This window comes from Suncus etruscus, chromosome 5, assembly GCF_024139225.1.
Source record: "Suncus etruscus isolate mSunEtr1 chromosome 5, mSunEtr1.pri.cur, whole genome shotgun sequence".
Lineage (NCBI taxonomy): Eukaryota > Metazoa > Chordata > Mammalia > Eulipotyphla > Soricidae > Suncus > Suncus etruscus.
Window position 1 is genome coordinate 99,636,786 of NC_064852.1, and position 11,821 is coordinate 99,648,606.

General features: G+C 37.9%; 1 non-coding gene across 1 annotated transcript; it reads left to right on the forward strand.

Annotated features, from left to right (window-relative positions):
* The first annotated feature begins 10,892 nt into the window (after positions 1–10,892).
* LOC126010695 (U6 spliceosomal RNA) lies at positions 10,893–10,996 on the forward strand. Its single transcript, XR_007496710.1, has one exon. It is a non-coding gene; the product is annotated as a U6 spliceosomal RNA (small nuclear RNA).
* Positions 10,997–11,821: the final 825 nt, after the last annotated feature.

Sequence of the window (11,821 nt, forward strand, 5' to 3'; positions counted from 1 at the left end):
GAATGGAGTTGTACTGATGATCAAACTTTGTGGCCAGGGCCTCATTGGTGGTAAGACAGGTGCTCTACTACTAAAACATTTCCACAAACTTCTTTAGAATATTGTTTGATTTTATTTTACTTTGGCTCTAGACCCAGCTGTGTTCAAAAATTACTTCTGGCCATGATGTCAGGAATTACTCCTGGAAATGCTGTAGGGACCATATAGAATGATGGGGGTTAAACCAAATCTAGTCATGCATGGGCAAGGAGAGCAAGCACTGTACCCACCTTACCTGGAAAATTTTAAGCTAAAGATTTTTTATCAGTTTTAATTTTAAGTATTTTTGTTTGTTTTATTTATTGTGCAATGCTAAATAAAATCAATATCTCATTAGATGTATAAAGTTATCAATAGAGAATTGAGTTGGAATTTCTTAGAGGAAGTAAAGAAAGAAATTAAATCAAATTTAATAGGGATATGAGAGCTGATATTTGAAAGTGTGCAAAATCTAAACCTTAAATCTTAAAATAGGAAAATAATTGATGATCTTGACATCTCAGATAGAAGGTAAGTTTAAATGATCTTCAGTCAAAACACTAACCTTGACTATAAAACATGTAAAATATGAAGCTACCAAACTTTAGAATGATGTAAGCTATTTAGAAACTATCCAACGTGTGCTTATACAGATATCCATGCAATTTTTCTAACTAATTTCTATACTCTATGCTCTTTTTCAGCCACTTGTATTTTTTATGTTATCTGGTATTTTGCAACAAACTATCCTAACATATGGGCCCTATGGACCATAATCTTAGTGATTAATGACAATATCAAAAGCAAATATGTTAAAGAAATTTAACAGTCTGCAGCACTTAGATATAATAGTAACATTTCATACCATCATTTTTTGGGTATAAACAATTCTAAGCATGACTCCTGCACAATTAATAACTCACTAAGGGTGAAAACTGTGTAATAGTTTAAATCAATAATGATGAAAAAGTCAGTCAGTAGATTAAAATAATTGTGTCTTAATGTTAAGATTTATGTATTCATTGCTATGGATTTTTGTTTCTTTTTGGGGCCCCAACCAGTGGTGCTTAAGGGTTATTCCTAGCTATGCTCTCAGAAATTACTCCCAGCTTGGGGGACCATATGAGATGCCAGGATTCGAACCAAATTCTGTCCTGGATCTGCTGCATGCAAACACCCTACCACTGTGCTATCACACCGGCCACTACATTGCTATGGATTTTATGAACTGTAATGAGCAGAAATTCTAATGTTAACCTCATGATTATTTATATATTTAACTAAATAGCTTTTCTGCTTTTTCCCACCTATTTATATATGTTTATCATCATATTATAAGTAGTTTGTGTTCTTTCCATTCCATGTTTTTCCCATGGAATGACAGAACTTACTCAATTTGTTAACAAAGGAAGAAAAATTATTATGATTTTTCATTAATTATTTTTGCATGATCTTAAAAATACTTAAAATAATTTTAGTAAATAGTAAATGTTACAAAAATCTATATCAATTATTGAAAATAAAGTTCAAACAAAAATTACATACATCAAGGAGAAAGCTCAATAGAATGGACAGAACTCGCTTTTGCCTTCGCCCCACCCCTGTCGCATCTGTGAGGTCTTCAGAGGCGGCACCAGGTGGGAGACCGTCCTTTGCCTTTGCCCCATCCCTTGTCATGGCTGTGAGGTGTCCCGGGGCAGCAGTTGTCAGAGGACTTCCCGCTGCCTCTGCCCCTCACCCCTCACATCCCAGAGGTCTCTAGTGCCCCCAGCTGGGACAGGCTAGGAACCATAGATGAGAGGATTTTTTGACAGGGGCCTGAAAGTGGCGGAGCTCCACTGACATCCATGTAGGGGAGGGCAAGGAGAGGGCAAAGGAGCCAGGCTCAACAGCGCCCCTCACCACTGTGGCTCGAAGCGATACTGCACTGGCTGGCAGCAAGAGCAGGGAACATTAACCAGGGTCCCACTAGAGGGCACACTAGAGGTCAAACTTCAGCCAGCCCACCCAACAGTCCCACTCAGAGCTGCAATCCAGAGAAGGGACCCAGCCCTACATCTCAGGAAGCAAAAGCAGGCCAAAATCAGAAGACACTGCTCTCCAAGCCACACCAATAAATACATAAAACCATGGGTAAACTGAGGAGGAACATAACAGCTGGAGATACAGAGAGAACTCCTACTAAGTTCCCAAGTCCACCAAAATGCACAGATCAAAGAGATGAAGATTTAAAAGCAGCCATGAGAAAGGAAATGCAAGCCCTGGTACAGGAAATGACAGAATCTCTAGCCACCGAGTACAAGAAATCCATGGAGGAACAAATTAGCCAAATTAAAGAAGATCTGATACAGAATATGAGTGACTCCATACAAAAGCAATTAAAGGAATTAACAGACACCGTAAAAAGCCAGACAAGCAGAATCACAGAGATGGAGAAGCACATAGTAGTACTTGAAGGAAAACTGCAAATCAAAAATGACCAGGAAACCAACAAGGAATTAAGAGGCACTGGAAGGAAAAGTCCAGTACTTAATGAACAAAGACAAAAGAAATAACCTAAGAATTGTAGGTATACAGAAGGGGAGGAAACAGAGAAAGGGGAAGAACAAGTAGTTAGGGAAATAATAATAGAAAACTTCCCCACCGTTTGTAAAGAGGACTATGTGCAAATCCAGGAAGTGAAAAGAGTCCCTAATAAAATAGTCCCTAATAAACCAACACCAAGACATGTTATAATCCAAATGGCAAAGAAAAAAGAGAAAGATGATCTCCTTAAAGCAATAAGGGAAAAAAAAGAACCACAAGTACAAAGGAAGGGACTTAAGAATCAAACCAGATCTCCCATTTGAAACAATTCAAGCAAGAAGACAGTGGAATGAAATATATAAATGACTGAATGAAAGAAATTTCCAGCCTAGGGTACAATACCCAGCAAAACTGTCATTCATATCGGATGGTAGCCTAAAGACATTCTCAAACAAAAACGAGCTTGCAGTATTTGTGCAAACAAAACCAATCCTAAACGACCTACTCACAGATGAACTACACAATCCAAACCCCCGATTGTAACAACAACCACCCTACAGAACACAACTGCACAACAGCCCTCTTTGTCAATAATCTCCCTAAATGTTAATGGACTAAACTCTCCCATTAAATGACACATAGTAGAGAACTGGATTAAAAAACATAAACCGGCCTTCTGCTGCCTGCAAGAAACACACCTACAAGTACAGGACAGGCATAGGCTTAGAAGGATGGGAATCAATCTTTCAAGACAATGGAAAACAAAAAAGAGCAGGGACAGCCATTCTTATATCAGATCACATTCCATTCAACCTCGAGAAAGTGATCAGAGACAAAGAGGGACGCTACATACTAATCAGGGGAACAATAGATCAAGAGGTACTAACCCTGATCAATATTTATGCACCTAATGTAGAGTCAGCAAAATATGTGAAGCAGCTGCTCACTAACTTAGAGAAAGACATGACGGGAAATGTGATAATAGTAGAAGATTTCAATACTCCACTATCACCACTGGACAGATCCAGTAGACAAAAAATAGCAAAGAAATAAAAGCCCTAAATGAAAAATTAGAAGACCTAGGGATAATACACTTATATAGGGCCCTCTACCCCCAGAAAACAGAATACACATTCTTCTCAAGCCCTCATGGAACCTTCTCCAGAATAGACCATGTCTTAGGATACAAAACAAATCTATATTAGACCACAAATGTAAAGATTATTAGAAGCACCCTATCAGAATACTATGCAACAGAGGTCAAAATTAATTGCAAGAAGAAGCAATGGAAAAAAACTAATACTTGGAGATTAAACAACACACTGCTCAAAAACAGCTGGATTAAAGAGCAAACAAAGGAAGAAATAAAAATATTCCTTGAGACAAACGATAAAGAAGAGACAACTTGTCAAAATTTGTGTGACACAGCAAAAGCAGTAATTAGAGGGAAACTCATATCAATACAGGCCTATGTCAAGAAAGAGGAAAATGACAAAATCAACAGTTTAGAAGATCATCTCAAGGAATTAGAACAACAGCAGCAAAGAAATCCAACCACAATGAGAAGGGAAGAAATAGTAAAAACCAGAGCAGAAATAAACAACATATAAAGTAAGAAAACAACACAAAAAATCAATGAGTCCAAGAGTTGGTTTTTTGAAAAAATAAACAAGATAGACAAACTACTGCAAAACTTACAAAAAAAGGGGGGGGGAAATAACCAAATCAGTAGGATCACAAATGAAAGGGGAGAGATTACAACATAACCCCAAGAAATACAATATATCATGAGATCATATTATGAACAACTGTACTCAGGCTAGAGAACCCAATAAAAATCGACAGATTCCTGGAAAATTACCATCTCCCAATAATGGAAAAGGAAGACCTAGAAAGCCTAAACAGACCAATCACATCAGAGGAAATTGATGATGTAATTAAGAAACTCCCTAAGAACAAAACTCCAGGCCCAGATGGATTTACAGGTGAATTCTATCAAACATTCCGAGAAGACTTACTGCCACTTTTCCACAAGCTCTTCCAAACCATCAAAAAAACATGAATTCTTCCCAACTCCTTTTATGAGGCTAATATCACACTCATTCCCAAAGATGGCAAAGACACCACCAAGAAAGAAAACTACCGACCAATCTCTCTAATGAACATAGATGCAAAGATACTCAACAAAATCTTAGCAAACCGAATCTAGCACTTCATCAAAAAGATCATATACCATGACCAAGTGGGTTTTATTCCAGGAATGCAAGGTTGGTTCAACATATGCAAATCAATCAACATCATACATCACATCAACAACAAAAAAATCAAAAACCACATGATCCTATCAATCAATGCAGAGAAGGCATTTGACAAAATCCAACACCCTTTCATGTTGAAGACACTTAGCAAAATAGGGTTAGAAGGAACCTTCTTCAAGATAGTTACAGCAATCTATGAAAAGCCCACAGCCAGCATTATCCTTAATGGTGAAAAACTAGAAGCATTTTCTCTAAGGTCAGGAACTAGGCAAGGCTATCCACTCTCTCCACTCTTATTCAATATAATCTTAGAAATCCTTGCAATTGCAATCAGACAAGAGAAGAGAATCAAAGGGATCCAAATTGGGAAAGAGGAACTCAAACTCTTTTTGCAGATGATATGATGATATACATGGAAAACCCTAAAGAGTCGAAAGTAAAACTCAAAGAAACAATTAACCATTACAGCAAAGTGGTTGGTTAAAAAGTCAATACACAAAAGACAGTAGTGTTTCTCTATACAAATAACGAAGCTGAGGAGACCGAGATTAAAAATAAAATTCCATTTTCAAAAGTTCCAAAAAATATCAAGTACCTAGGAATCAACATTACAATGGAAGTGAAGGATTTATACCAGGGAAATTTCAAAACACTTCAGAAAGAAATTGAAGAGAATCTAAGGAAATGGAAGAACATCCCATGCTCATGGGTAGGTAGAATCAACATAATCAAAATGATCATCCTACCCAAACTTCTATATAAATTTAATGCAATCCCCATCCAAAACCATGCATCATTCTTTCAAGACTTAGAAAAATCAATCATAAAATTCATGTGGAACCACAAAAGACCCAGGATAGCCAAGCAGATACTAAAAAACAAGAAGCTGGGTGGCATTTCTTTACCTAATCTGAAGCTATATTATAAAGCCATAGTGAACATAACAGCATGGTACTGGAACAAAAACAGAGCCTCAGACCAGTGGGTTAGAACAGATTTTCCAGACACAAATCCCCAGATATACAGTCAACTAATATTTGACCCCAGAACTTGAAATGGAACAAAGAAAGTCTCTTCAATAAATGTGTTGGTAAAACTGGAAAACCACCTGTAAGAAACTGAAAATTGACCCATACCTCACACCTTATACAAAACTCAACTCAAAATGGATTAAAGACCTTGAAATTAGATCAGAATCTATAAAGTTTATTGAGGAAAAATTAGGCAGAACACTCGAAGACCTATATATTAAAAAAGTCTTTGAGGATGGAACACCAATGTCATGATTTTAGCATCAAACATAAACAAATGGGATTACATCAAACTAAAAAGCTTCTGCATGGCGAAGGAAACCCAACTCAAGACAAGAAGACAGCTAACTGAATGGGAAAAATATTTTGCACTCAACACATCAGATAAGGGGCTGATAACCAGAATATACAAAGCACTCAGAAAGCTGAGTCCCCCATAACCAAATAAAGCCATAGAAAAATGGGGAGATGAAATAGACACTTCTCCGAGGAAGACCAAAAGATGGCCAACAAACACATGGAAACATGCTCACCTTCACTCATCATTAGGGAATAATGAGGTACCACCTTACATCAGTGAGGATGGCCCACATCAAAAATAATTGGAACAATCTGTGTTGGTGGAGATGCGGTATGAAAGGCACTCTTATCCACTGCTAGTGGGAATGCCCCCTTGTCCAACACCTATGGAGAACAGTCTGGAGAGTGCTCAAGGAGCTCAGAATTGAGCTCCCATTTGACCCAGCAGTTGCTCTCCTAGGTATCTACCCTCAAGTCGGAGGAACATTCATCCCAAAGTATGTGTGCACCCCACTATTTATCACAGCACTCAGTATAACAGCCAAGTCTTGGAACCAACCTCGATGTCCAACAACAGATGAGTAGATTATTAAGATGTGGTATCTATACACAATGGAATACTACATGGCAGTCAGAAATGATACAATCACAGACTATGCAGCAATGTGGATGGACCTAGAACATATATGTTAAATGAAGCAAGCCAGAAGATGAAAGATAAACACAGAATGATAGCACTATTCTGAAGTACCTAGAATATACACCTGGTATACACCCAATACCCCATGATTAAATAACAGGGTATAACAGGATAGGAACCTCAAACACAGTAATAATCACCATATACTGGGGAGTATAGCCCAAAACAAAGGGGAGAGAAACAAAACAAAGCCCGACTACACATTATATCATAAAGAAACGAGCAACAACAGAAACAGCAGCATAGAGAGAACAGGTAGGTAATTATCATTTTACTACAAAGGCCCATAATAATTTACTAGGGATCATATACAGGATTACAGGTAAAGATTACGATGGGAACTTACTGAGTCCAATGGAAACACTTCAAAACATTATATTTGAATGCCTTATCCTTACCACTATTAAAATAACCTCTCAGTTTTTCTGTCCGTAGGGGTTCCTGGATACAAAGTGTGAACAACCTATGGTGGTACCTCGGTGCTCAGTCACACGAGGCACCATACTCTGCTTGAAGCATGAAAATGGCCAGATAAAACTCTTTAACATACACTTTATCTCTAGATTATGCCTTCTTTTAGGACCTGAAGCACAGGACCAGCCAAATCACTGAAGCAACAACCGAGACCTACGGATTTTTACCACAGGGCCCAAGCATCAAACCCTTTCAACCAAACTAACATGCCTTGCTCTTCTAGCCTCTCTTCTCATTACTTTGTATTTTTGTTGCTTTTGGTGTTTGATTGTTGGTTTGTTTTGTTTTGTCTTGTTTTTCCTATTCTCTCTTCTTGTCTCCCTCTTCTTCCACCTTCTCGTCCTCACTATCATCAACTCAATCTATGTCAAATAAAAACCAGATGGTTACCTCCTCTATAGGAAAGGAATGCGGACATATAGGGTGCTGTGGACAAAACTGAAAAGGGTAAACACCTATATAGATAGACCTCACTAACGTAATGGTCAGTACTCAAGACATGAAACCTATACATAAAAGAAAGCTGATCTATTAAATGTTTCCTTTCCTTACAAGTACTATACTTAGTACCTCTTGCATTCCACACCTCTCTACATTAATATACACCTAAGCTAACTTCTATATGTTTATATGTGTGCAGGAGTTCTCCTTAAGGGACAAACCTAAACCACAAACAACTCATACCTATACCCTATGTAACCCCTCCCATATACTATCCCCTCTCCCTCCTTCAGAAATCTGATTATCCCTTCACCCCTCAATCCCACCCCCGATCCAATATCCCCACCACACTCTAACTCTTCACCTTCAGCTCTTAATCCACTAGGCACCAAGGAAGACCTCCTACCACAACGAGCCAGTACCCACTACCCAAGTAAAGAGACACCCAGTTAAGCTCTCACCTCATTCCCGGCAAGAAAATAAAACCAATACCCTGACAGACTCATGCATTGTGGCCCTCCTAATCACCTCTCCCTAATTGGGCTGTGGCTTGATACCGGAACTAGCTCCAAAGGACCCCCACTGCAAAAACTCTACCCAAGACCTCCCTGCCTGGACCCCACACCTCACAAGGAAATCTCAAAAGACAAGGGGAACCGTATTCTTTCATCATAAGTATAGACCTATATAACACTACCTCTTATCCTGTTTCTCTCCAAATGTAAAGTGATCTCCTGTATCACTTTCTCCCCTTTTTCTCTGTTTTTTCTTTTCTTTTTTATTCTTGTTAGATTCTTTTGTTTTGCCTTGTTTTAGTTTTTTTTTTTTTTGGTTTGATTTGTTTTTGCTTCTTTTGGGTCACTCCTGGCAGCTCTCGGAGGGTGCTCCTGGCTCTATGCTTGGAGAACATCCCTGGAGGGCACAGGGGACCATTTGGGATGCCAGGTTCTGAGCCACTGCCCTTCTACAGAAAGGACAGATGCCTGATCTCCATGCTATATCTCCTGGCCCCACTTTATCCCTTTAATTACATCTTTTATTTAATCTTTTTTTAAAGAAACTTTTTTTCCTTTAGATATGTGTGAGCATATATATTCTTAGTTTTTGTCTGGAGTCTGGTTTCTTTTCTCTTCACCCCCCCCCCCAAATCCACCAGCAATATAATGTAGCACCACTTCCTCCTGCAAAGACATATTAAACAAAGGGGAAATTGTACTTATAAAAACAAGCTCTTATCTACTAGAGATAAGAACTCATACTTGCTTACAACACAGGGACATCTCCCACCCTGAATGTATGTCATGTGGAAACAACTTAGGCTCCAGGGAACTAGACACTGACCGTTCAGCCTTAACTCCTGGATCCCAGACATAGATACGACAGAGTTCTCTGCAACAGCTCAAGGAACCAAATCCCCTCCATGGCATTTACAATGCTGCTCTGACACCAACATGAGCCAGTCCTAAATTGATAACCTGACAAGGAAGAAATGGGAACAACTTGATCTAAGAGCAATTTGTCCTCCCTCATCAGCTATCGATAAGACAAAATCAGAAAACAGGTCACCCTTTAATATGTGCAAAAGCCAAGATCGCTATATACTGGTTGTTGCAACCAAGACTGGACAGTACACATCCAGGGACCACCACCACCACCAACAACAACAACAACAGCAACAAAAAGCTCTAGCCTAGCTTTTGTTATATGATCTGTTCAACAAACAAGAGCTCCAATTCCAGAAGTTTGACTGAGACAACCGCAACTGAACGGGTCTTCCAAAAACATAACGAAAGACTTTATCCCAGGTTCCAGTCTAGGAGCAACATAATGACCAAGAACACCAACTACAGAAGATGGATTAAAATGACACTGAAAAAACATAACTGCTAGAACCACAAAGAAAGACTTCATAAACTCCATTCCCTGAGCTGAAAAGCCACCAAGATCTCTAGAAACAGAGGTCTGATTTTACCATCCAAGACAAAGCAGAAGTCTTCCACACACCACGAAAGCAGCAAGGGGAGAGTAAATGAACATGCAAGGAGTCTAGAGCTAATCCCATGACAGTATACTTCAGGGGTGGAGAAACCCTGTATCTCCTAGGTCAAGAGAATTCCCTCTACAATATCCCCAATGGTTACTGTGCCTATGCAGGGGGATAAAGAAAAGGGGGGAAAAAGCACAAAACAATCATTTTTCCACATGTTTATTTATTTATTGATTGATTTTTTGACGTCTTTATTTTGGTGTGGAGATTATGGTTGATGTCTCCAATATTATTTTATTTTGTCTTGTCTTTCTCTTTCTTTTTGCACTCGAGCATGATTTGATTTCAGAACCGAGACTATTGTGTGGTGCCTGTCTTTATTGCTGTAGTGCTCACTGGTTATTTAATTCGATATTTTTTTCTGTATTGTTGTGGTATTTCAATTACTTTTTTCACATCCCCTCTCAAAATGAGGTTGGAAGCCTCTAGAGGGACTCAGCCCATTTTCAGCATATTTGACTTCTTTTTTGTTCCTCTTAGTTTGTAACCCATTCTATTGCTTTTCTTGCCTTCAAACAAAACCACATACCTCGATTTTTCTAGCTCTGACTCTTAAATAGAAGGGGAAATAAGGGAGGGTTCCTGGACCAAACAGATATGTGATCACTAATAGTAAGCCAGACAAAGAGGGGTCCACCTATTTTAGCAGCGTGGGGGGGTGATGGTTGGGTATATGGGTTGTAAAAAGGGAACTGGAATGGGGGGAGGACATAGTTGGTGATGGGTATTCCCCTGACTCAATGTTAATATGTACCTAAAATACTACTGTGAAAGATATGTAAGCCATTATGGAAAAAAATGTGTTTTTAATCAGAAACTTTCTTTGACTTACATGTATTATTATATCAATTATATTACATGTTATGTTATTATGTTATGTTAGTTTACCTCATTATGTTAATCACTTTTGTCTCTTGAATAAATTATTACCATAAAAAGAAAAAAATAGACAGAACTCAGTTTAGTTTCAGCTCTACTTATAAGTGGATGAGTAATCTCATGTAAGTCACTTGAAATTTAAAAGCAAAGATAATAATTTAAGTGAAGAACAACACAATTATTTTTATTTTATTTATTTTCTTATAAAATCAGGTTTTGTGCTCGCTTCGGCAGTACATATACTAAAATTGGAACGATACAGAGATTAGCATGGCCCCTGCTCAAGGATGACATGCAAATTCGTGAAGCATTCCATATTTAAAACAAAAACAAAATAAAAAAAAAACAGGTTTTAACAAGTTGTTCATAACGGTTTTTAAGTAATTAATGTCTAAACATAATCCCACACCACTAATGTTATCTTCCCTCCACCAGGATCCCCAGTTTCTCATCCTTGTAGGCACAAGCAAATTTGCTTTATATTGTTTGATACAATACAAAAGCAAATGGAATTATCAAAACTTAGATCATTAATAGTTAATTTTACTTGTTATATCTTTCAAAGATGTTACTAAAATATTGTCTAAGGATTTCCTGGACTGTAATTGGTGCTATTTGAACCATTTATATTGTTATTTAGGCTTATTGAACTTAATGGTCTTCTATGCAACTTTTCAATCAGATTTTCTGTAGTCCCACTGGGTTGACACTATTATGAATTTTTTTTGACATAACATAGTATTCTAGATACAAAGTTGTTGGGTTGATTATTTAATAAGGTTAAACTGAATCTTCTCTGTCAGAAGGTGTCAGATTTGGTTATATGCAGCTGTGCCTTCAGGCAGAAGGGGGAATCTGCCTATGCCACATTCCAAGAAGACCCCAGAATTTTCATACTGGAAAAGACCAACTAAGAGTTGGTGGTTAGCATTTTATTTTGGAGCTCAGTAGTGGAGTGGGGCCATTTATCTGCTGGGAAGATAGCCAACACATTTATTTTAGTATTGAATGAAAAATGTGCCTATAATAAAGCTACTTTTCAAATAGTTTAATTAATTAATCACTTCAAACCTATAAGTCCTATTTTCTTATTAAGACTCTATGAAATCTTTAACAATGGATATTACTTGTACTCACATTTGAAGTA